The sequence below is a fragment of the Acomys minous genome (genome assembly GCF_964271855.1).
Source record: "Acomys minous genome assembly, chromosome: 13".
Classification (NCBI taxonomy): Eukaryota; Metazoa; Chordata; class Mammalia; order Rodentia; family Muridae; genus Acomys; species Acomys minous.
In genome coordinates this window covers 11,498,954-11,526,325 of record NC_140495.1, presented here as the reverse complement: position 1 = coordinate 11,526,325, position 27,372 = coordinate 11,498,954, and positions in this window count along the sequence as shown.

The following is a 27,372-nucleotide window of genomic DNA, read 5'->3' as shown; positions in this document are numbered from 1 at the left end:
ATCCCTGTAACACCCATTTTACCCAAGACTGTTGGGTGCTCCTGATCTCTCACCACCTGATGCTTGGAACTGCTATGGTACTAAGTCAACAAGAAGGCTGGGCTGTAACTGCCCTTAACGTTGAAGATGGATCATAAAAACCCAACATAAAACTCTTCTGACATGAGGGTTTCTGCCTAGTCTTATTCATCATGTTATCCTGTGTTCAGTTCACATCCCTGCTCTTTTCTGAAAGGAAGAGGAGGAGTGGATCTGGGGGAGAGAAGGGAGGACTGGGAGGTGTGGAGGGAGGAGAAACTGCTGTCAAATGCACTGTATGAGAGAAGAATTAAAAGAACAAAAGAAGCAAACAATTTATAAATTACCCAGTATGTGCAATCATGTGATCGTGAGCAAACAAATGAACTGTCACAAGCAGACACAACCTAGTTCCAGATTCCAAAAAACAGAGAACATATGTTCAATAGGAATCATAGATAAAAATTTAAGAACAGAGTATTGACTTTACAGTATTTCAAAAATGTGTACACTAATAGAAAAACTCGAGACTGATTTGTAATTCAATTATCTCTGACCCAGAACATGCATCTAAAACACTAGGCTCCTAATTTGAAAGTCATCCTGTGAAGTTCCTTGCCTCTCTTAAGTTAGAAAAGTGCCTCCACATCTTAAAGGGAATTGGAAATATGAATTTAAGTGTGTATTGGGGGAAACATAGAAAGAACTGAAACCATGAAGCCCAAGATGAAAAGGAAAATCAAATTCACCATGCTGAGCAGAAGAGTTAGGAAGGAGCTTTAAGATGTGTGTCTGTAGCAAGCTAGGAGCAGCTACCATCACATCTATGAAAGAGATCAGACAGACAGACAGACAGACAGACAGACAGACAGACAGACACCTTCCCTTCTATAGAATGGAAACGAGGTAGCCAGGGTTAAGTGAACTTTTCCTAGATTTATGCTCATACTTTAAACCAGATAAAGGGAGTTGGGGGTGTGATATCTTTTCCAAAATACTGGAATTTTTCTGTCTACCTAAAAGCAAAGTTGCTGAATAAACTCATGACTTTTTTTTTTAATCCTTCAACGATAAGTACAAAGAACTCGAGGGAATCTGTGACTTGATCCCATTTCATTGCTGTTGCAGTGAGATAATACCCTGACCAAAAGCAACTTAAAGAGGAAAGGAGTTTGTTTCAGCTTACATTTCCACGCTACCACCCATCATCGTGGGGACGTCATGGCAGGACCTTAAAGCAGCTGGTCATAGCACGTCAGCCACAATCAAGAGCAGACAGAAACGAATGCACACACCTTTTGCTTGTGTGACTGCTTCATTGCGCCTAGCCTGATTTCTCTACACTTATACGGTCCAGTGCTCCAACCCCAGACACGATGAAACCTATGTCCAGGCTATATTTTCTCACATCAATTAAGACGATCCCCCACGGACATGAACAGAAACTCACCTGACTTGGGTAACCTCTCACCGAGACCCTCTGCACAGGTGATTTTAGGTTGTATAGTTTGAGAATTAAAACTAACCACCACAGGTCCAGAGACATGAGTGTCTCCAGAAGAACTCAAGACGTGATTGTGAGCGAAAAAAAGTCCCACCCATATATCTTTTCTGATGACACTTTTAAACAGACCCGCCTCTGAGTTAGCAGACATCACTGGTATGGCTGAGAAGTAGCAAAGATCTCCACTAGCCCATCTTGGAGGTGATGTCACTTCAAGGGTGATTGAAAAGAAATCCTTTTTGTATACTTAGGAACCAAGTTTCTGAAATGTTCTCTCAGGAAAGAATCCAAAAGGAAACATAACATTTGAGGATGAATTTTTCTTTCACGATTTAATAATAGACTCAAGGAATTGAAGAACATTTAAATGTCTGGGGGTAATACAGCAGGCTACCATATGGAGTATATATGTGTGGAAGCAGAGGCTGGAGAGAGAGGGTGGCCAGAAGATAAAAAAGCAATGTTTGAGGCTTCTAGGGCAGATGGCATTCTGGGAATGGCACTACCAAAAAAAAAAAAAAAAAAAAAAAAAAAAAAAAAAAGATAAGCAGAGTGAAGGAGTCACGAAAATCTATGTAAAAATATGTTGTATGTTGTCAGCGTTAAATTGTAGGAGGCCCAGAAGAGCAACAGTCTATGAGGCTGAAGGATGAACATTCAATCCCAAGGCTGAGGAGCCCTCAGTGGATGGTCCCCTTGGCAAGGACATCTTTCTAAGTGGCTTACTTTCATGAACTCTCACTGAACTACACACCAGAAGGACTGAATATGTAAACTAAGATTACTAATTCCAAAACAGATGAATGAGTTAAAAAAAAAAAACCAACAATCTTTGAAGGCTTGGACAGTTTCTAAATTCAAAGCAAACAAAGCTAAATATAATACTCGCTTATTGTTATCTTTTACATTGTTATGAATTAAGACTATGTAAAAATATTTGAAGAATGCCATTTGTATGATTGCTGCCTCCTGGTAGCATCTTGTCATGACTGCTAAACAGTCATTAGGGTTCTGTCCACTGCTTTTCCCTGTCTGCACAAAAGTGTAATTAAAGACACCAGTCAATACAAACAGTTGGGATGTATTAAAGACCTCGAGTCGGTGTGATGGCTGATATTGACTGCTAAGTTTACAAGACCTAGAATGACCTCTAAACAGGTCTATGAGAGGAGAGTTTCTATTTAAATTGTTATCTTTACTTATATGTACGAGTGTTTTGCCGGCAATGTATGTATGTGGCCTACATGTGTGACCATGGGTACTTTTGCAGCACCATGTAGTGCTTCGGACCAATCCAGGTCCTCTGGAAGAATGTCAAGTGTTCTTAACTGCTGGGTCATCTCTCCAGCCCAGTTCAAAAGCTACTTGGTTGGATTAATAAAGATGGAGAAATTGGCCTTAAACGTGGGCAGTATCAGCACATAGCCTGGAATCTTGGACTATGTAGAAGGAGAAAATAAACAGAACACTAGCATTTATCACCCTCTGTTTCTTGGGTGTGGATGCCATGTGATTAGCTGCTTCATGTACCCCATAATGAATATACCTTCAAAGTGTGAAGGAAAACAAATGCTTCCTCCTTTATGTTGGCCTTTTATGTTTACTTGATCACAGAGATGAGAAAAGTTAATTAATACAATATGAGGGTATGTTTGTTTAGGAAGTTATTTTAGCATATAAGACAGTCCAATAGAGTATGTATTATTATAGTTAATATACAAATAATTAAAATTTAAAGCTATAGTTAAGAGTTTTAGTGTATCACTTCTTCTTGTGTGTAGATACCCCTGCATGCCTAGAACTACATAGGCACATTCCTGAACTGATAAATGAAAACGGTTACCTGGGTGACCAAGGTAAAACAATCCATTTCTGGCAAACAAGGGTTTTGTACCTGTACCCAAAATTTGAGAAGTTTTCTCCTTCACTTTCAATAGTTTTTCCTTGTATTTTTATATTTATAAACCATTAAGTCTATTTACTTCTTTAAAGGGTTAAGTTAAAATCTCAACACCAGGTATGAGAAACCTCTGTTTCAGTTGTTGGTCAGAGTGGCGTGAGTGACTCCCCAAACAATATAGGATATTGTTGTCACCCTCAGTTGCCCTTCGGAGGTAGTAGGTAAGTCCCCACAGCTGAAGACACTGCTCGCTTTTGATGCTGGCTGGAACCTGAAAGCCTCCTCCCTGATTTCAACTCTGAGAGTATGGGGAAGTACTACAGAGGCTGCAAAGGGACATGGGTAATCAACAGTCCCGGTCAGCTGTGATGTCTATGCACCGCGACAATGACCAGCATGGCAAGAGAGCCCTAAATGTGAAATAGTGGCACTTGTATTATTTGGGTTAGAATCTACTCAGTGGAAGAAAAATCATGCCTGGTCCAAGAAATACAGGGTGGCTCTCATATCTGGGGTTAGCATGGTCATGGGCCTTGGAAGAGACCCTCTCACACCTGGGGTTAGCATGGTCATGGGCCTTGGAAGAGACCCTCTCACACCTGGGGTTAGCATGGTCATGGGCCAGTGTGGCTCTCACGCCTGAAGTTTGCATGGTCATGGGTCTTGGAAGAGAATCTACTACCACCATATTAACGGAGCCATAATTCCTAACTGCTTTCTAAGGCTTACACTTATGCTCACAGAGAAGTATTGCTCTCACCTTTCATCAAAGATGTCTCCCTTCAGAGCACAGACCATTACAGAAAAAACACAACTGGTCACCAGGAGGCCAGCCACAGTGGGGATGTCTACAACACAGAGTCATAACCAGCTCATATAGGAGACAATCATCCCAGATCACCAGTGCTTGTGCTGCAAAGGGACCACTCAGTCCCAGATCAATGCTGATGGCTTTCCAATTGCATCTTTCAGTTTTCTCTTTTAAGTGTCTGTTTTCTTGCAGTACAAAGCAAGTCCATATTAGAACGCTAAGAGAGAACAAAGTCTCTTCTCTGGAAATAAACATATGTAGGTCCAAGGTGTTAACAATACCCAGAGGCCAACCTCTGTGTTGCAACCTCTATGCTCTGGGCTATTGGGCAGTTACTTTACTTTTCTGAACCTACGTCCTCACGCTCCTAACCAAACAGGTAGCCTAGCCTCTCCGTTATCATCGTAAGGAAGTGCAGAGACATGCCTGTGTAGGGAGAGAGGGGCTGGTTCCTGTCTTCCGACTCAGGTGATGCTGACAACAGTGCTGTTTGGGAGGCGCTGCTTCATATCAGAAGTCACAGAGGTTAAGTGACTTACCCAAGGTCACACTTCTAATAAAGCTGCTGTGACAGTGCGAAGTAAGTGATGACAGGATGGCCTCACACACTTCTCTGAGACCCAAAAGCTATGGATGCTTAATTACACCCGGGAAATGCTATTGTTGGCCTTAAATACCCACAAAGCGTTCCTGCCACCCTTCCTGCATCAGTGAGGTCTTCTGGGCACATATAAACTTCAGTTTAATTAGATGAAAAACCCTACACCAGCAAAAACTGACTCGTACTTCCCTCCTCATTCTGCCCCTACAGTGAATGAAGCTGTCTTGTCTGTTCTCACCTCATAGGTGGTACGAGGTTAAAGGTCAAACACCCCAGCCACAGTGTACATCAACCTCCTCAATTACCTGACAGATCAATTCCCACAGATGTAGGCTTGGGGGCAGGATCTGTTGTTTTCTCTCAGCTCATTGAATTTCTAATGGGGAGAGCTGGCTGATGAGGGGGCAGGGCTGTCACCTAGGGAAAGAGAGCAGGCCTTTCATAGGACATCTTGCCTGGGAGTCACCTGAGCCAAGGAGAGGGGCTGCAGGTGTCTACTAAGTAGTTTTCTGGCTTGAGCGATGAGGCAGAGGCAGGCATTAAGTGACAAACCTGGGAATTCACCAAAGTGTGAGAGGGAGGACGTGTGGTGAAGGCATTTCTCAAATGCAATCCTTATGAATAAATCAACAAGGAAAAACATTCCTCCCACTGGTATACCACCTGGACTAAATTCTGGAATCCAGGGACAAGATACAGAGCCAAGGGAAGGCAAAGAGGGGAACACCGAGCTTCCAGAAGTCACCTGCAGCCCTTTGCTTCCTCCGTTCCCACACTCCAGGTGTATCTCTCCTTCCTCCATCTTAAGATTATATTATGTACGTGTCTGTGTATGGGTATATACTCATAAGTGCTGTTGTCCTCAGGCGCCAGACTCTCCAGATTATATTGGTTACTTTAATGGAGAAGACCCAGCCTGGAAACAAACAGCTGTGGGGACTCTGTGTTTTATAACAGCAGAGAAAGCACAATTGCATCTACACGTCTCTGCTGTTGACTATGGCTGTGGCATGCTAGCTACTTCTCATCTTCTTTGACTTTAGTCATTTTCCCCATAATGATGGATTGTGAACCTGAAATTATAATATGAATAAACCCTTTCTCCTCTGAGTTTTTTCCTCCCTGGGATAGAACTCCTGTCATCAGGCTTGGCAGCAGGCAACTTTACCCATTGACCCATCTCCGTGCTATTTTTTCTTCTTCTTCTTTTTGAAACAGGATCCCATGTAGCTCAGGCTAGCCTTGAACCTACCATGTATGACTATCAATTTCTGATATCTTCCTACCACCTTCTCCTCCCTCCCCGTTTCTCCTCCTGTGTGCTGCAATTATAGGCACGTGTCACCACACCTGATGTAATAGGATATTGGGAATTGAACTTAGAGATTTTAACATATGGATCACAAAGCCTATGAGCATTCTACATCCCCAGCCATCTTAGTTTTTTATACTCATTTAACTTTCATGTGCTCAGGGCCAACCATTTGTCAAATATGAATATTACGATGATCCTGTTTTACTACGGAAATAAATGAGCCTATTCTTTCAACATTAGCATAAAGCGGAAACAAAGCAGAAGCCAGAGTCCACGGAGAGCACAAGGACAAAGCGACGCTGTCTACGTGCAGAGGAGGACAACTTTTCACCTGATTGAAGAGAACCGGGTGACTTTGGGTCCTGAGTGATTCATTGAACCTTAAAACTGAATAGACTAAGCATGCTGCGATTGGAGCGACAGAATTGGACCCCTCTGAGGAGGAAGGCGATGCCTGCAGCTTGGGTGAGGTGAACAGGCACATACATGAACACACATGGGGTACATTCATGCATGTATGATCTCTGTGCATTCACCCAGTGAGCTTTGTCTAAGATCACTGAAAAGGGGCAAGAGGTGTCTGTGGCCCAGAATGCTCTTAACCTGAATTACTTCGCATGCAATTTCAGGGGGAAAAATGCACAGGATTTCAATGGCACATTTCTGGCTTCTTTGAACCCATTGTTAGGCCCACATCAAAGTCTTGCTTTCACATTTCTATGCCTCTGACAGGCGTTTGCCACAGCATACACACAGCATGAGCAGGCCTCAGGTTTCCATGGTCACTGAGAAAGGAAAGCATGAGTCTGGCTCCCTCAATTCAAAGAACTTGGCTCATAGGTACCTGAAGAATGGAGGCACCAGCCTTCGAGACTGAAGCCCCATTTGAGTCACTGTCAATCAAGATTTGGGACTACCATTTCCCTCCACTGCTAGTACCCCCCCCAAGAAAAAAAGAAGTAAAAATGATATCTTACAGATGCAGAACCTGAACACAAAAGATGGCTTGTCGCAGAACTTGGTCCTCTGAGCCAAACAGCCACCATCTTTATTGCATCAGCTGGGTCTCCAGGCAAGAGCCAGTGGAGGGAACTTGTGAAAAGGGCAGCTAAGCAGGCCCACTGGACTGGACCCACTGACAGGCAGGCCACTCCCTATTACCATTTGTATGTATGTCTGCATGTGTCCTCTGGGTCTTGGAAGGTGCTAGAATATGTAGCTGGGAAGGCTGATTCGAGAATGGATCCATGCAGCCAGCTGTGGGGAAGGCATCAAGCATGCTGGGTAAAGACTTTCCAGCATCGATATACTTTGGAGTCACACAAATACTTTCCACTGACACTTAACCCCTTCTACTTAAGTAAACCCTGTAAGTGTATTTATTCCCCTAGGATGACTTTGGTGAACCCATACTTGGGTTTCGCACTGGGACCTTGTGGGGATGCAGACATTGTGTCTCTCAGGAAGGAATTTTCATTCTAAGATTACAGAGCTTTCTTGTGGCTCTCAGCTGGTCACCAAGCAAATCCTAAGCATGTGAAGTTTCAGAATCAGGCCCTGAATGTATGAATTGTAGGAAAAGAAGAGTGTGACCATTAAAGCTGCTATGACATGCCCAAGATGAAACCCACTTGCATTCCATCTATTCAAACCTGACCCAAGAAACTAGCATTTTTGACAGAAGAGAAAAACTGGAACTAATATTTTTTTGTTGTAGATTAGAAATATTGGAGATGAGCAACGGTAAACATGGCGATAGTGGCCAACTAGTAGAAGCTGGTAGAGAAATCTAAGGTTTTTTTGTGTTGTTTGTTCTCAAGAGCGAATGCTGCTAGTGTTAAGGAGTGGTAGCGGGGCATATAGAAGGATTCCAGCGATCGCTCAGATTATGCTATCTTCTGTCAGCTTGAAACATGGCAGATGTCATTTCATAAACATAGGTGGGAAGGCCCGTACCTTTCCATGATGCAGAAAATTACAACTTGTTAACTAACTAGTCCTTATTTCCCTCGATATAGGACTGAAACAAACCTCGGTGCTTTTACTCAATTTTAACTATGAATATTGCACTCAGGTCACAGATTAAGACAGTTATGTATCTCTGAGTATGTATATCCTTAGGCTCAATAATAGCCTCAACGTGTTCGTAGTGGCTCCAAAGGGTCAAAGATGTGGAAACAGAGTTCAAGGATTACCAAAAAGATTTTTCTAGAGACAAGTAGAAAGTTATGTCCCCTGGAGGGGGAGACCTGGTGGCACTCAGAGGAAGGACAGCAGGGTACCAAGAAGAGACTTGATACCCTATGAACATATACAGGGGGAGGTAATCCCCCTCAGGAACAGTCATAGGAGAGGGGAATAAGGGGAAAATGGGAGGGAGGGAAGAATGGGAGGATACAAGGGATGGGATAACCATTGAGATATAACAAGAATAAATTAATAAAGGAAAAAAATTTAAAAAAATTAAAAAAAGAAAGAAAGTTAATATGTAATTAATAAAAACTCAGTGGCAGTTAGATAATGAACCTTGGTAGAGATCAACTGAAATTATTGCTGAAGAGTCAAGCTTTGGGGTCAGAGCTAAGCCAGCGGATCTAGTTGGTTTGCAGAAGCAAGGTATGGGACCACAAGACTGTAGAGGTCACCATGTAGGGGACCATGGATGGATTGCAGAAGCAAGGTATGGGGCCATGGAAGCTGCAGAGGGCACCATGTAGCCTCCACTGTGGAGGCTACGTGGACCAGCACTACCTCTATAATGATGGATGATGGCAGGTCCAGATGGATGAACAAGTAGATGAGCAGGATGGCAGATACTCAAGTAGGCCAGCTCAGGAGTGGGAGCTGAGCTGAACAAATGTCCCCAGGACACCTGGGAGCTTGTCAGTCCCTTGGCACACACACACTAAACAACCAGATGATAGATTGGTGATGACAGTGGGGGGTGTGAACTGTCATGGAAGTGTTAGGTGTCCTCTGCAGGAGGCACAGATGTAGGACCGTCCTAGCTCTGTACTTTCACTCAAAACAGAGTCAAACGCTGCTTGTAAAATGGAGTCTTTCAGGAAAAGTCACAGGCTGGAAAAACCTCTGCTTCACACAATATAGAGTAATTTATGGGAGGCACAGCCTGCCCTGAGCAGTGATTTTTAAAAATCTTGTTATTATTACTTTAGATTAATTAATAATTCCCCATGCTCTTTGGGGATTAACAGTCCTACTTAGGCTTAACTCTAGAGATCTACACATTTCCTCCTCTCCTGCTGCCCACTGCCCTCCCCATCCCCTCTGCTCTCTGTGGGTGGCCCAGGGCTCAAGATCTGGCCAGGCATTCTTATATTTCCTATCTGCTGTGGAGCCAGCATGAGGAAGCCCCCAAGAGGTACCGGATATTAAAGATGTCATCATACGAACCAAGAAGAAGTGATTTAACATGCACAGAGATATTTCCCATTACTTTTATCTTAATGGTCTTTCTATGTTGTAATTATCTTTGGGCACAGCAACAGCAATCATGAAAATCTAGGGAAAAACAGTCCCACTAATATCATAATAAAATTTGATACGTGAACAATGCTGTACAATCAGCTGCTGTGAAAAGCAAGATATCTTTATCTGTGAAGCTGTTAAGGAGCATAACGTCTTCCTCATTTATTACACACTGACATCTCACAGACATAGAAACAGTGCATTGAAAAGGCTGCTATTAAACAGTTTTCTTCTCTCTCTTTTCTTTGACTACATTCTAAGTAGCTCTGAGCCATGCATACATCTTATTGGAAGGTGAGGACAGACATCCATGAGGTCTGGTTTATGAGTAGTTGGATCAGTTCATCTCATGTTCATGTAGACTCCCATGGTGGGGCTCAGGTCTGATGAGGAAGATGTTATCCCTAGATATTCTCAAGCTGATAATAAATATCAATAATCTATGATTAACCTATAAAAGTCACAGCCTGGAAGAGCTACTGATTAACACAATATAGCATGACTAAGGAGAGGGAACAGTCTGTCCTTAACAGTGATTCTTTTAAAATTTGTTATTGCTTCTTTAAATGTGTTAATAGCCCCCATGCTTTGGAGGATGGACATTCCTGCTTAGCTTTAGCTGTAGAGAGCCACATTTTTCCTGATAGCTAGTTATAGGTGGTTAAGGCTTATTATCAACTTGACAACGTCTAGAATGATCCAGAGACAAACCACTGGACTCGTCTGACTGCCAGGAAGTATCTAGCATAGGTTAGCATAGGTTAGCTGAGGTATGAAGATCCATCTTAACTGCAGGCGGCACCATCCCCTAAGCTCGGGAACTGACTTAAAAGGAGAAACTGAGCCCAGCATTAACACTGGACTCTCTCTTCCTGACTGCTGACACAGCATGACCTCATCCAGTGCTTGCTGTGACCTTCAAGCTATAACAGAGTGTACCTCACACCATGAGTCAAAATAAGCCGGCATTCTTTAAATTGCTTTTGTCAGGGTATTTATCACAGCCATGGGATATGTAAACTAATCCAGCGTCCATATTACAGGCAGGAAATCTTTATCTCAGAGATGGTTACAAGAACAAGGTGAGATCTAATAGTATGTGGACTCAGGTCTAGAAGTTTCCGACCTATAGCCCTCCTCTACTGAACCGATGCTCTCTGTGAGAGGGCATCCCTGCCACATTTATATTAAATCTGCATGCATCCAGTCAATTAAACTCTAAATCACTCTGACCTGGTACCAAAGAGCTGCTGCCCTGTGCACTGTGACCCTAGCCTTTGAGCAAGGTTGGGTTTTGACCAATCAGGACTGTTCTAATTTACAATAGCCTTCATTGCATAGTAGAGATCCCTAACTGGAAATTGTGTGCACAAGCAGCCAAAGCTCAACTTTAACTTACCTGTAGAGCAGCCCGCCTGGAGCAGCCTGAATGAAGTTCATGTGAGGAAACCGCTTGAAGAAAGGCACCCTGACTGCAGAAGAACTTCCCCCAGAATGTAGCTCCCCACAGCCAATGTCCTAGGCAGCAAGTTGTACATAGCTACTGCCCAGCCAGCTGCTTCCTTGAGGGAATTCGCTCACCTGCCAGTCCTTTTCCCATTATCCCAGGGCCCAGTTTACAACAAAAGAACGCTGAATGCACATAGATAGTGTAGGCTCAATTTTCTTAGCAATTATATTTTATTATGAACTTATTAACTGAGAGTACCTCGCTTATAACCCAACTAACCTAAATAGTAGGAAAAGGAGATTAAAGAACACAGTAACGAAACCGTAAGGATATCAGTTCCTAGGAACGATTCTCCTGGCGTAATCAGCAGGATTTCTTCTGCTGGAACCTGGAGCAACCAGAACCTGGAACCTCAGCTGGAGCCCAGAGTCCTGAAGCCCCAAAGCCTTCCTTCAAGTGGCTCTCTCTAGGAGCATGCATCTCAAAGTGGAGTGATGAACAGCCAAACCTATCCCAAGTCTCCAAAGGCCCAGCCTTCTGTTTTTGGCTCACATTTATACCTCCTCTCAGAATTTGCTCAAGGATGTTTTTCAGCTGGTTAACAACCAATCTCCCCCACATGGTGGTTTGACTTCTAAGGGGATAAACATCATCTGCTCTCTCACAAGTCTTTTTCTCATCCCCTACTTGTGATCTAAACAAAAAAACATGTTTCTCTCTCCTTCAGGAAAGTAGTATGCTATGTGATCTAAAGGATGGGTCAGTTTGCAGAACCAACAACTCCCAAATGAATGTCAGTGTTTTCAGATGACAACAGGCAGGGTTGGCTGGGCTTCCAGAAGAGTCCACACCTGGCTTAGAACCCACTAGAGAAGAAAAAAGCAATCACATTCTAGAGGAGAAAGTGAAACAAGAAGCAGCCATGGTTGTGAAACCAGATTCCTAAGTTCTGAATAGGAGGAGAGCTGCTTGGTAGGCGGGGGTGAGGTTGCGTGTGTGGTGACACACTAGATCAAGTGCTGACAGAAAAAGCACAAGGACCTGAGTTCAAATCCCCAACACCTACATGAAATCCCAGGCTTCTGTAATCCCAGCACCAGGGGAAGAAATGGGCAGAGCCCAGGACATCCCAGGCAAGCTAGTCTAAGCAGAAGCAGCAGGATTCAGTCCCAGTGGGAGACTCACTCTCAAAACTAAGGCTGTGAGCACTGGAGGAAGACACCCAAGGTGTGAGAGCACACACACCCACCTCTCTCCCCCAACACACACACACACACACACACACACGATTTGCTTATTTTCTGTTGTAGTTTACAGAGCCATTAAGAGGATGTGGCCCACACAGTGGGTATTAAAAATATCATGACAAGGACCAAGGAGCCTCTGTGAGCTCCTTCACCTTTTCAGGGGAAGCTCTCCTGTTCCTGACAGAGATTATTCTAAGTTTCCAGCATTGTTGCAACGTCTTCCAGCCTGCTGTAAACTGTGTCTTTATTATAGAGGCCACCAGGTCCCAATCAGGGCCAGTGTTTTCCCCTTTCAGACACTTGTGCTTCCCTTTGGCAATATTGATCAAGAATAGAAACACGGACACTATTTTGGATTCTACTCTTGAGTTGTGTGTGTTTCATATTTTCTTCTCTAGGCCAGATATTGTCTGAAGAAGCTTCTGGTCTCATTCATCTCTGTATCTCCCGCTCAGGGGTGATGCCAGCACACATTAGGCCTTCATGATATTCAGGTGAAAGAAATCAAGACTGAGGTTAGAGAGCCAGTAGATGGCTCGGGGAGTAAAGGCACTTGCTGCCCAGGATGACACCCTGAGTTTGATCCTTGGGACTCAAATGGTAGAAGGAAAGAGACAACTTCCAGAAGTTTGTCCTCTGACCTTCAAACACATGTTGTGGCATGCAATATCCCACTCAATGTGTATATATAAAGTTCATGTGCCCCCCCACTCTCACACACATACCAAATAAATAAATGCAATTTTAAAAGAATGGGATTAAATAAAAGGCACCCCAGTGATCCCACCCTTCATGAAGCTGAGACAGGGGATTGGAAGATTCAAGACTAGCATGGAAAACACAGTAAGATCCTATTTTAAAAACAACAACAACAACAACAACAACAAACCATAACAGCTCCAAATACAATGCCAGAAAGAAGGGGATTAGTCTGATTTTATTTTTTATGAAATAAAATTGCTTTAAAATGTTTTATTACTGTTATGAGCCTCAAATTTCAAATCTGTAAAAAAGCTTACGATACAAAATAACAGAACACAGGTCACATACTACGCTATTTCTTGCTGTTGTGTCATAGTTGGAACCAAGGGACTCACATGTGCTACCCAGTTCCCCTACCTCTGGGCTGCGGCCCAGTCCCTGAGTTTGTTAGTGAATCATGCCTCAGTGAATATTATTTGTAATGAGCTAAAGCCTAGTGCCTAGGAAGATTAAAGGCAATGGTTTGTGCCTCCTGTGTGCTGACAAGAAGCTGCAAACACTAGAGGGAAGATGTTCCCTGGGGAGTACAGGCTGTTAAAATGGCAAAGAAGACCCTTGACAGCCTGGCGTTTCTGTACCGACCTGGCTTCCTGGAAGTTATTTTCAGACACCATGATCATTCTAAATCTGAGGGCTGGAAATTGATCTTCCCCACCTGAGTAAATCTGTTTCAATGCTTCAGAGCGACGACGGGGTATATGCTGGGCAAGTCTGCAACTATGGCAAAGGAACTCAGGGTAGACACTGGGTATGAATGGAACTTCAAAATGCTTAAGTTTGCTAGGCAAGAGGGTGCTACATATCTTCAGTTTCAGCACTTGAGGTCCAGACACATGTGCATCTCTGTGAGTCTTAGGCCAGACCCGTGAGGTGCTGTCTGAACAAACAAACAAACAAACAAACAAACAAACAAACAAAGCAGGCCCAGGCTTTCAAAATGCAAACTTTAACAAGGAGCAAGGTCAAGAGAAGAAGTTGGGAGGTCTCATGGTAATTGCTCGAGTGTCTCAAGTGTTGTGTGCAGTATGACATCCTCCAGGATGGAGCTGGCCTTCACCCCCCATTTCAAACAAGTTGGGAATAAGGACAGCTTTAAATAGCCCTTCCTCTGCCTAAAATAAAGATGTGTTGCTCTAAAAAAAAGTACATGCATATATATATACATTTTCTCCTTTTTTCCTATTAAGGCCAGTGTAACTAAAATCAACCCACAGGTTTTTCTTTCTGCTCAAACCAAAATGAACAGTCCAGTTTTAGGAATTTTCAAAAGAAGTTTTCTCCAGACGCTTCCCCCTAAAAGTATCTTGTATTTTTAGGTTATTTGGGCTATCTATATGTGTCAGCATATGTTACGGCTTTGAGCATGGCAGTTTTGTTTGAACTTGGTTCACTGTGACCATATTTGAAATACTTCACATAATATGGAGTATTTTTAGAACACATGAAAGTAATTTCAACAATAAAAGGTTAAGAGCTTAGGCATTTTCTAAAGCTGGTTGACCCTCAGCTTGGAAGAGTCATAAGGTCTATGAGCAGAGGATCATAGCAGCATCTACATCAGTTAAAATGTTCTGGGGTAAAAAAATCTCCAGAGAGTACAAGTCACCAACACATTTGAGACTAGGGTTAAGAAAATATAATTTAAGAAACTATAAGCCAGGAACAGTTCCATACATCTATTATCTCAATATTTCCTAGCAAGATAAGAGCAGAGGGGCTGAAAAGACTGCATGGGGCTTAAGATACCCAGCACATGGTGGCTTACAACTGAGTATAAGTAAATCAAGCCCCAGGAATCAGATGCCCTCTTCTGGCCTCCAGAAACACACACACACACACACACACACACAGAGGGCACACACATACATGCAGGTAAAACACCCACACACATAAAATAATAGATAAATAAAAAGATGGAAGACAGAGACAGTCTTTCCCAGTTTACTGACATCTGTGATTTTTACTTAAGAAACACACTTCCTCTGAGCCAGAGTCTATGGCATCCTTGGATTCCTAACCAGCACAGCAAGATGTAGTAACCCAGGAAGAAATCACCTGGGTGGCCAGAGGAAGCCTCAGAATGTAAAATTCTCTATGCACAGGCATTAGGACCTGAGTCTGGATCTCCACCACCCACGTAGAAATTTGGGTGTATCTGATGCTCTTAAAACCCCATAGCTAGGAGGTGATGCCAGCAAAGCCCCAGGGCTGCAAGTTCCAGGTATGATGAATGTAAGATAAGTTAGAGAACAGTACATGCACACATATGAACCTGGTATTTGGCGTCCCCACATGTACAAGTGCATATATGCACAGATACATAAACACGAACACACACATAGGCACACAAAAGAAACCACATAAGGAATTGTCCTATAGTGTAAGAGTGTGTCCAAACACCTCACTGTCTGTGTCCTCTCTTATTCCTATTAATAAAAATGCAAGTCTTTCTTATACACTTATTTAGAAAATTACAAATATAAAAAGTGAAAAGGGTTTGTCTGGTAGGGGAAAAAAACCGGTCTCAAGCACTCAACCATGTTCTAAACACCAAACACAAACATTCCTCTCTCCTGAAGTTACAAAGTTGATCCTTCCTCCTCTTTTTATTACTGTATTATTATTATTATTATTATTAGTTATTAACTACTATTATTATTATGTGTGTGTGTGTGTGTGTGTGTGTGTGTGTGTGTGTGTGTGTGTGTAGCAGGTACTCACATGCAACAGGATGAGCATGGAGGTTGTAAGATAACTATCTTTATTTTACCTTGTAGAGATAATCTCTCTCCTTGTTTCTACTCATCTGCATATTCCAAACTCCCTTCCCATGAGGCCCTGGGAAATGGTTGTGTTTCCACCTTCCATCTCACTGTAGAAGGTCTGGGATCACAGATAGAAGCCATGACATTCTGCTGTGTCCTTCTGTGATCAAACTCAGGTCCTCAGGCTTACGCAGCAAGCAATTTACCCACTGACCCATCCCACTGTCTCAACATTGATAATCCACAATACATCACTTTTTGTTGATAACATCCTTTTCATATTCGTTGTCTGCCTTTCTGATGTTACTCCTTCTAACTCGTAGAAACATCTCCTTCTGCTATCTGACCCTTAAAATTCAAATTCTCCCAACCAGCTTTATTAACCATTCTTAATCCATAATCTCTATGTGATGACTTTTCACATGCTTCATGAATTTGGGTAGGACAGGCAGGCAGATACCCCCAAGTCTGTTTCTTTAATACTAGTCTTTGCTCTTCTAATATTGAGGGTCACTTTCAGCTGTCAGCTAGATGTACTTGCCCAGCCAGCAAAAGCCCCAGCTCAGTGTACTCCAAAACCAAGTCATTGCTTTCTTTGTTTCTTATATATTTTATTAAATACTGTATTTATAAGTCCTATATCTTAATTTTTGGCCTCAATCCTATCTTAGTGATCATCCTGGTGCAAAACTAGTTATTATAAAAATTTGAAAATTCTGGAACAAACACAGGGCCTGAGACATGCCAGGCAAACGCTTTACCTGCAAGTAAAAATCAGCCTCTGAGTTTCGGAGGTTTCCCCAGCATATGTCCTATGCTGTGAATCCAAACTTGCGTCATGCCAGAATACAAATCCTGATACATTTGTAAGCTTAGCATTTGAGTTTATCATCTCTTTTCCATCCCAGTATTCAACTTGATTAAATCCCTTTTAACCTATAGTATTATAATGGTCTTGAAGGAGGTCTCTGATGTGTTCTTGTTCTTCTAAAATCCATACTTTATTCAGTTACAATAATTGTTCTAAAATACTTTATTTACTAAAACTTTTAGACTCAAATGCTTCAATGTGGCCTGGGAATCAAATTTCAGTCATCTGGCTTACACAGCAAGTGCCTTCAACTCTGAGCCATTTCACCAGCCCAGCCACCTTTCCTTCTTCTCTTCCTTCCTTGTTCTCTCTTCCCCTCCTTCTCTCTCCCTCCTTCTCTCTCTGTCTGTCTTGTCTGTCTCTGTCTCCTCTGTCTCTGTCTCTGTCTCTCTCTCTCTCTCTCTCTTTCTCTCTTTCTCTCTCCTCTCTCCTCCTCCTCTTCTTCTTCCTTCTTCCTTCTCTTCTTCATAATTGTCTTCTCTTTCCTTCCTTCCCCTTTTCCTCTCCTTCTCTCATTTTAATTTTTTTATTCTCCTCTACCTTCACCTCTCCTCATTTTATTTCTTTTCCTCCTCCTCCTCCTCCTCCTCCTCCTCTGCCCCTCTCTCTCCCCTCCATTTCTCACATGGCTTCATACTTTTATTACTATATCGTCAAGAATGTTTTATTCTTAAGTTAAATCCCTTTACATTTTTTTTCTCTTATTTCTTTGTTTAAAGTTTGACTCGATTCTTCCCCTGCCCCACAGGTGGTGTATTCATAGCCTTCAAGCACTCTTTTTTAAAAGATGTGTTTTATTTTTGTATGTGTAATGGTATTTTGCCTGCCTGCATGTAAGTGACACATGTATGTGAGGTATGCAAAGAATGCAGAAGACAGTGTCAGATAGCCCAGAATTAGTTATAGACAGTTGTGAGCGCCAAGTGCTGGGATCCAAACCCAAGTCCTTTTCAGAAGCACCAAATGCTCTTAACTGCTCAGCCGTCTCCCCAGTCCTGTACACCTGTTCTTTTTCACAGTTCCAAACCTCAGAACCTAACTGTAAATCTGGCTCCTTAGAGGGATAAATATATTTTCTTTATGGACTTCATGCTTTCCTGTCCCTCCAGACTCCTTCATATTCATAGCTATATAAAGCAATTGAAGCTGGTGTGTGTGTGTGTGTGTGTGTGTGTGTGTGTGTGTGTGTGTGTGTGTGTAGGGTTATGAGTATAGACACATGCATAGACCATCAGGGGGACATTGGACATTCTCCTCTACTGCTTTCTGCCTTGCTTCTTTGTGACAGAGTATTTCACTGAACCAGAAGGTTGTGTTTCTTGAGCTATGCTGGTGGCCTGTGAACAAAGTCATCTTTCTGTCTCCAAATATCCTTTAAACTCAGGGTTACATGTATACTTGTTCAGATTTTTTCACACGGGTGTCAAGGATTGAACCCTTCATTCTTAAGCAGCAAGTCCTCTTACCCACTGAGTCATCTCAAGAGTTTTAATGTTACAACCTAACTATTGTGTATGTTGAAGTGCATAATATGGTGGGAATAGGCCGTTAGCATCTTATTACTGGACTTTTACACAGTAATCACACCCTTTTTAAAAAAAACAATAAATGACATAGCATGTGTTAATTTCCAAGACTTCTGTGCAAAATAATTTGTGTCATAAGGACATTTTTCAGTTTTAAGAAACCATGTGGAAATTTAACAATGGATATTTTCATCACCACCACCATCGTCATCTTATACTACATTAATTTAGTGCTATGGACACATTAGGAATAAAACTCAATAATTCCATCACAGGAATAAATAAAAGAATAGTATAAATCCTAAATGCTAAGTGGCCTTAGAAATGCCTTTATGCACACTGCTTACCACACGAACAATAAACAGTAATCGTAAGGTGAACACAAGAAAATAAGCTGACAAAATACCTAAAGTCATTTTTCTTGCTAGTAAGGCTATTAACTAAATTATATTCTAAGAATAAAAATGGCAAGCTTAAATAGAATAAGAGGTCATTTTAATCCTAAGAAATGAGGATTGCGGATTGAGTCATGCTGGAAGAGAAAAGTGGCTTTTAAGGTCTGGCTTCAGTAGGAGCTGCTACAGGATTTGGGGGGAAGATAGCTCACCATCGGGACCATGTACCCACAGAGAAGCCACAAAGAGGGCTCCTTCGGAAGTCAAATATAGGGCAGCCCTATCCATCCTGCACAATGTGTGGCAGGCATGGTTTATGTCTATTGATTGACAAGGGTTCCCTAGACCATAGCCAAGACCACCAGGCAAATTGCAAGCCAGCTTTTCTCATTTAAGGCAAGACACTTAGAGGCTGCTTAGAGTTCCTTGGAACCCTGATGACATATGGTATCAAAGATGCCTACTTTAAATGGAGAGGAGCTGCCCACTGCCAACTGCTGCCTCCCAACTGCAAGATGTTGGCGCCGGCATGTTTGGCGTCATCTTTATCTACGTATTTGATATTTGAGACACAGAGCTGCGCCGAGATCCTAGTCTCTCATTTCCTGTGTCATAATCAGGTCTTTCTAAGCCTTAATTTATGGACTCTATTTTTATTACTCTTGTTTAAAAGATAGTAATCAGATTCAAGGAGGTTCAGAGGCTTGCCCAAAATCCCTCCTTTAAAAATCAGCTGCCGAAACCTCACAAAATTATTACTAGCACCGTTCATGGTTTCCTCTTTAGCCAGGACCCACTGGAAGTTTCCATGGTGTGAGGAGACAGAACTTTACTGTCATGGGCAGAGCAGGTGCCTGACCCTCCTCTCAGCCACAAGGAATCCTCTGCCTGTGAATCAACCTACCTTTGCATGACCTAAAAGGCCTCTGTCTTTGCAATGTATCTTTTCACTTTACTTAAGCTAATTGGCTCTCCTAGGTGCAAGTTACCACTGCCTTCTGACCCCATCACCAGGTAGCGTCTTTAGATCATCTTCTGGGTCTTACTCATAGTGTGAGGAGAATACTGGAGTTTTCTCTGTCCCATATGATGACTGCCCTTACTTAGTACAAGCTGCTGTTTCCTCTCTTGAGGAGAACCACAGTGGGCATCCTTCAGTCCCTACCTGTTGCTGGATCCACCTGGCTTGCATACCCTGCCCCCTTACCATGAAATATCCAGCCCTGGGGCTTGGGCCTCTCTTCCCTATATAATCCAACCACAGTGTTTTCTTCCTCTTTGGACCTTTGGGCCTCCTGGCTACTACATCTGATTTCCCTCTCTCCCTTTTCCTTCTTCCTCTCTCCAGATGGCAGAACTCCGTCTGGTCATGTCCACTCTGGACTCTCCCAGAGGTCCCTGCCTCTGGCTATGGTCTCCTCTACCATATTTAAGAGCATCACCTATCCTTTTCTTTTTTACTTCTTTTTTGTTCATTCTCTATGAGGTTTTACCAGTGGAGAATTAGACCCCCCCTCAACTCCATATCTTTGAGAAAGGGTTCAATGGTGCCATCACTGACCTGGTGTGGGAAGGGCCCTTTCTGGGCTGATGGATCTCAGGTCCAAGGATGCAGAGGCATGATGGAAGCTAGGTACACCAAAGTCTAGGCTCAGCCCCTGCTCCCTGAGAGCAGAACATGGTCCCATGGGGAAATACTACCTAATTTATCCTCTTTCTTATACTATTGTCAGAGATCTTTCCAGTTGCTTAGAGAATAGCATGTTTGGATATGTTTTCCATTAAGTGCTGGCTGAACACCCTAATTCCTAAGACCTCTCACCTTTTCTCTCTCATCCTTTCTTTTCTTATGCCCCTTTCCCTCCTTTCCTCCTGTCCTCTCTTCTCCTTTCTCTCTCCTCTTTTTCTTCTCTTTTTCCCTTATTCTCTGCTTCCCTCCCTCCCTCTCTCCTCACCAAGCTTTCTGGGAAATGAACCTTCCCTCTTCTCTGGGGCCATTGTTGGCCAATTGGAACTGAGTTTCTGGAAGGTGGTTCAAAAACTACCTGAAAAAAAATGATGAAACATCAATAATCATGTCTATAATGAAATCAGGAGAAAGAAGTTCCATTTAATACCCTAGGACCAAAGACATGTGTGATTAACACATAAGGATAGCACATCACCAAGACCAGAATGCCTTTGGGTTTATGAAACTTGCAGGCTTCAGGAACTCAAGAACTATTTGAAAAGTTCCAGGCTGCTGCGATGACTCAGCAAGCAAAGGCACTTGCTGTCATGGCTGAAAGCTGAATTTGATCCCTGGGGGGAATCCATGTGGTAAAATGAGAGAACTGGTTTCACAAGCTGTCCTCTAACTGCCACATGTAGTCCATGGCATATGTTGTTGGCACACATACATATCACAGATACAAAATAAGTAAATGGATTTAATTTTGAACTTAAGATAAAATACCTGAAACATCTTCACAGTACAGTTTGAGAGAGAGGGAGAGAGAGAGAGAGAGAGAGAGAGAGAGAGAGAGAGAGAGAGAGAGAACGAGAGAGAGAAGATCCAGTTAAAACACTGAAGATGGTATGAGGAGAAGCTTACTGCATGTACTTGCACCAACCCTTGGTCATACATGCCATTGCTATACTTATTTTGCATTTATAAATGAGGGGGAAGAGAAGTAAGAGACATGTGCAAGGTCAGTGATCCATGAAGAGTCATGTGACGCTCATGGGCAGAGTCCAAACTTAAGATGAATGCACAGCACCTTCTCTCTTTTGGCCCCCGAGGTAGGTCACTAAAAGCAGCAAAAATCTTCTCTCACAGTCTGAGGTAAAGTCTGTGGTCCTCCCTCCTCCACTAAAATGCAAGTGGACCCCAGCCCATTCCGGCAGTTCTGAGGTACCTACCGCCTACAACGAGAAGTTACGTTTCTTAGAAGACCCAGTTACGTTGTGTAACTGTGTTTTTGTTGTAATCCTGGGTGTGGCATCTGGAGCTGCTTCAGATCGTCCACAGCCGTTATTAACTAAGACTTTCTCATGCTCTAAGCGGGGTGTGATTTTTTTGCCAGCTGCAGGTAGTTTAATTTTAAGGATTCTGGAGCGAGTATAAATGGGAGAGGCCTGAGAGGGCCTGTGGCAGCTGCTGCTGCTGGTTCCTGCTTCCGCATTGGCTATTGCTGGATTGCTAGTTTGTTGGATTTTGCTGTTGGGAGATATTCTGACAATGAAGATTGGACTTCCCTTATGAGCCCAATGCCCTTAATCAGCAGGAAGTAGTCTAAAGAGGTATATACACCCCGATTTCCCTCTTTCCTACCTAGTGTGGGGGTTTGGAGGGGACCAGAGTGGAATAAGGGTTACAAGGGTGGTAGATATTAGAACCCAATAAAAGTATCCAAAAAAATGTGGCTATAGCTGCCTCGAAGACTCAGGCCTTCCTCTCAGTCTGCATATCTTGCCTTGGCCGTGTGTACTCTGCAAGCCTGGCTGTCCTGCCGAAGGATGAGTGGGAACACAAAGCAAGTCAGACCACTCTGAGCAGCTAGGTTCCATCACATCTGTAAGCTCACCCTTGACACACACAGAGTGATTCCTCCACTCTGGCCTGACCACCAGGGCAGCTAAACAGAGCTCAGTGCCAATGCACAAAGCATAGGATTGTGTGTCTGACTGAAGAAAGTAATTTAAAATCATTAAGTTTGGCACAGCTGACAAGCCTTGCTAATTGGTGTAAAGTTTCAAGGTGGAAGAAAACAAAGTGTTTATAATATCAGAGGAAAATAACAGAGGGCCGTCGGATGGCATGCCTGGACAGTAGGGAGGAAATAAGATATTTGTGGAATAAGTAAAGTAGGGAAAGCTCGCAACTTACTCTTAATTTCCATGGGAACTGTCTGAACTTTCTTTTGCTTTGACATCTTAAAATGCATCAAGTGGTCCACAGGAGCATAGCTCCAAAGGGTCAAGAACTGGTAAAATTAAGGAAAGTAAGGAAGATTTAGAGGATAGATGAGAAAGTGAAAGAAGGAAGAAGGAAGGAAACCAATTTAAATTTTAAAAAAAAGGTGAGCAGTGACTTCTCTGCATTATTTTCTGAATTTCTAGGTCTTTTAGGGTGAGTGAACAGGAAAGAAAAGTTGCTATCTTATGGAAGAAAATAGAAAGGAAAGAGCACGAACAAATGTGCTGATGTCAGGTGAGCAAGGTTACGAAAGAGTGAGAGCCAGATGGAGAAATGTGGCACAAAAGACCGCCCAGCCTGTATCCTATATATAAATCCCCAGAGTGGAATTTTACTTGGCAAGGCAGTGCTCTTGGGGATGCACTGGAAGGTGGTGAACAGCCCTGGTGTGCACAGCTAAGTCTCCCCCTGGAGCTGGGAGCAGATAACCCAAGAATTTGGCTTCTTAACTTTTTCCATTTGGGTCTCTTTTTAGCCCTAGAAAGTTTTTCTCAATTTCTGGAACATATAGGTTTATGAAATAGGTATGCACATCAGATGGTTACAGATAATAAATCTTAAGGAAAACACTTAAAGAATGTTTTAAAAATTATTTTATACAATATATTTTGATCATATCCTTTCCCCTCTCCCAACTTTTCCAAGATTTTCCCCACCTCCCTACCCACCCAATTTTTTCAGTTTCTCAAACAACTGAAAAAAAAAAGCAACAAAAATGAAACTCAAAATAGACAAAAAGGCCAATAAGATAAAAGAATAGTAAAAAAAAAAAAAAAAACCAAAAAGCCCAACACACACATACACACACACACACACACACACACACACACACACACACACATACACACACACACACACACACACACACACACACACACACACCACTACTACCATTCCACCCCCGCACCAAACAACAACAAAACATGAACGCCTTCTTTCATTGGCATTCTGTTCATCAACATGAGACCTGCTCTGGCCAGAGATACTTTTGGAGAAAACTGATTTTCCTTTCCCAGTAGGTGTCTATTGAAAATAGTTTCTTTGGTTAGGGTGAGGCTTTGTGACCATTGAATAAATGTATTTTAAAGACAATCCTTTGGTAGTCATATATATATATATATATATATATATATATATATATATATATATATTTTTTTTTTTTTTTTTTTGCTATTTATTAAGGGTGAAAGTAAAAGTTCATGTTAATCGTATGGGCATGCTTGCTTGTTTCTACAGGAAGAAATATATCTTGGCTGAATTTTTCCTGCAGGATGCAGAACATCTTCAGCAGTTTTCAGAGTTGATCAATATTTTGATTTTATAATTGTCAATGCTGGGAAAACGACTTCACATAAATACATAGTACAAAATAGACAAAAGTGTGTTTAGGGCCATTTCAGAAATTGATGGAACTACTATCCCAATCCCAAGCCAAACTTAATTGAATGGCTTCTGTGTGAAACTCACGCCAGTGACTCAAATAGTGATTTTAAAGACCAACTTTCAAACACAACCCAAGCCAAGGATTCATTCACTCCCATCCTTACATGCTGCAAAGTGGAGGTAGGAGGCCACTCAGGCTTTGTTTTTCATAGCTAAGCTGTTATGATTCTGTAGAGCAAGCCCACTGTGGGCCCAGTAAAGCACTGCAGTGCATTGCATACAGTAGTCTTGACTCTGTGCCCAGGCAAACCAAGCACTCAGTAGTGGCGGGTGATGCTATGGCATGTGTGATTTAAATGGTGCGCCTCTAGTACCCAGAGCTAAGACCATTGTGAAAAATAATGCCATGCAACATGGGTGAGTGTGGCCAGAACACCTCATGCACATTACATGATTGATTTTGGACTAACTTTTGGCCCTTTTGCTTTCTTACATGCTTGTTACAAAACATCATGTGAGCCACACATTTTGTTATAGGATCCAAGTTTAAAAAGCTCTATCCTGCATGATGCTGGTAGGGTGAGCTCAGCTGGGCTGGTAGGAACAGAGTCTTTCTCTCTGCTGATTTAAATAATAAAAAGGCAGAGAAAGCAAGGTCAGACACAGCAGAGCATGGGGAAGAAGACAGACTCTCCAGGAGGGAAGGGCACCCAGAGCTGGTGCCTGAGTCTGCTCTGTTGGGGCTTCTGTAGGAAACTGGCTAGTTCAGGCTGTTTCAGAGGAGTCCAGACAACGAAAGGGAAACCAATCTGTTCCCCCTGTTGTCTGCTGTGGGAGATAGGAAAGTCCCACGTGCTGGGAAAAAACTCATCACATCTTTGGATCTTCTTCCTGAAGAGGGTGAAGCAAGACGTCAGCCATCTTAACTGTTAACTGTGTTCAGTTATCTCTCAGAGCCTCTTTTCTCTGTTTGTCTATCTTCTGGGTGTCTGTCTGTCTCCTAGTACTTCACTAGTGGTACTCTACTCTCGTCAAGGTCAATGACCTCAACCTAGAATTCATGACTACACGTGACCCAGTGGATGGCAATGAGCTTAGTTCCATGTGTTGCTTTTCCTGTTATAGGGAAGGTGAAGTGCTCAGAGTGAATGCTTGCCGAAGAGCATCACATGCTCCAGGATTTGATCTCTCTTCCTGTGTTTTGTCTTTGGTTTGAGCTATGTGGCCACCATTGTCTTGCCTTGAGTTATGCAGAAGAGGACACAGAAGGGAACAAGCAGTATTCCAGAAAGGAAGTGTGATAGCTAGGACATGACACTTGAGAATCTTCTGAATTCCTGGTCAGTAGTTAATTCCAGTCTTGACTGTTGAGCCAGAGAGACTAAAATGATGATGATGATGATGATGATGATGATGATGATGATGATGATATGATGATATGATGATGATGTAGTGGTGGTGGTGGTGATGATGTGATGATGTGATGATGATGATGATGATGATGGTGATGATGAGGGAGAGGAGAAGAAAGAGAAGGAGAAAAAGAAAGAGGAGGGGGAGGAGGAAGAGGAAGAGGAGGAGGAGGAGGAGGAGGAGGAGGAGATGATTGCAGTGCTAAGAACGGAAACCAGAGCTTTATGCTGACATGGGTATCCACACAGACCTACACTCCTAGACTTTGGTTCTTTAGGACTAGGTCTTGTTACGTAGTCTAGGCTAGCCTCAAACATGTCATCCTCCTGACTCAGCCTCATGAGTCTGGGATCACAGGCAATACACTTTCTCTTAGTCCAGATCTGACGTTGCTCTGATACCTGAGCAGGATGAGAAATGTTATTATCAAAAGCTTGGTCAGTGATGGGTGGGCTTCCATTGCTGGGAGTTTGGTCAGTGGTGGGTGGGCTTCCTTCCATTGGTGGGAGTTCTATAGGAACAGGAAGTCATGTTCTGTTTCTTGATCTTTGGGCTTGAGATATGGGAAGAATGTGTCTTTTTTTTTTTCCATTCAGGTCCCACTATGACCTTAGTTAACTTACTTCCTGGAAGATATGCTTGAGAATCCTAACGTTCAAATCTAAGTACAGTTCTTGATTTTTGCTGTTGATTTATATCATTTTATTTTTTGCTTAACTCTTATTTGTCTGCCCACATACTTACTTTTTATTGGCATGAAGGTTACAAAGGGCAAATAGGAGAGTGAATTAAGCTGGTGGACAACCTTAGGCTTCTAAGACTCAGCCACTATCCTAGCCAAGCTTTTACTCATTAATAAGCAGTGGAACACCAGGCCCTCCCCATGGGCATTTTAGAAGGCAAAGCTCAGCATCCCAGTGCAATGTGACCCACTCTTTGGAGATCTTGAGGAAGAGGTGATGGGCATGAATGTGTAGGCATTTCAGCGTATCTGTGTAAAAAATGGTTATTTTATTAAGCCTTAATCTTTAAAATTAGAAAATATGCTCTTTTTTATTTTATTTATGTGCAAGTGTATATGCCTGTTTGCTTGTAAATGTAGTATGTACATGTGGTGCCAGAAATGTCCAGAAGAGGGCAGAGATCCATTGGAACTAGAGATAACATAAGTTGTGATGTAGGTGCTTGGAACGGAACCCAGGTCCTCTGAGAGAGCAGCAAATGTTCTTAACCACTGAGCCATCTCTCTGGCCCCATATAGTTCCTTACAATGTACACTATGCTGGAAGTCAACTTAAAATATGTATTTTTGAAACCCATGTCTTTAATTAGTGATTCAAAGTTTACAGTTCAGTTTTTAGAAGAGTGTTTGGTCAAATTTAGACTAGAATGTTCAGCTGTTCTTAAATGGGTCCTGTACTTGATCCTGAAGGGCCTGGTATAGAAGGTCTCCTTCAAGAAGTGGGGTTCCAGCTGGACACAGAAAAATAGCTCCAGATTGCTTCATTTCTATCAACTTGGCCTCAGATGAGTTTGCAATCCCTCTGACCTATAGGTGTCCTGTAGGAACAGCCTAAAGGAGAATTCACTCTAGTGCTCAGTGACTTAACTAGCCCACCCAGAGGATTGGCTTTCCCATAGTTTAAAGATTTAGAGGGAGCAAAAGCTGAGCCAGCATGTCCTTCAAACAATGGTCCACATGCTGATAAGCATCCCAGAGTTTCCTACGAATATAAAACAAGATTTCCTGAGAGCATCCAGCCCCAAGTGGCATTGCTTCAAATTATGCAGTGCTCATATATATTTAAAGTAGTGCTCTTGGGCAAACTAATTACTTTAGGGTCCATCAGAATCATTTTAAAATATGATCTAAAATTACAGCTTTGAGCCAAGCTAACTTTCCTTAATCCATATCAAAAATCTTAAGTGCACAGAGTTGTATTTTGTCAGGAAGTCAGCAGCTC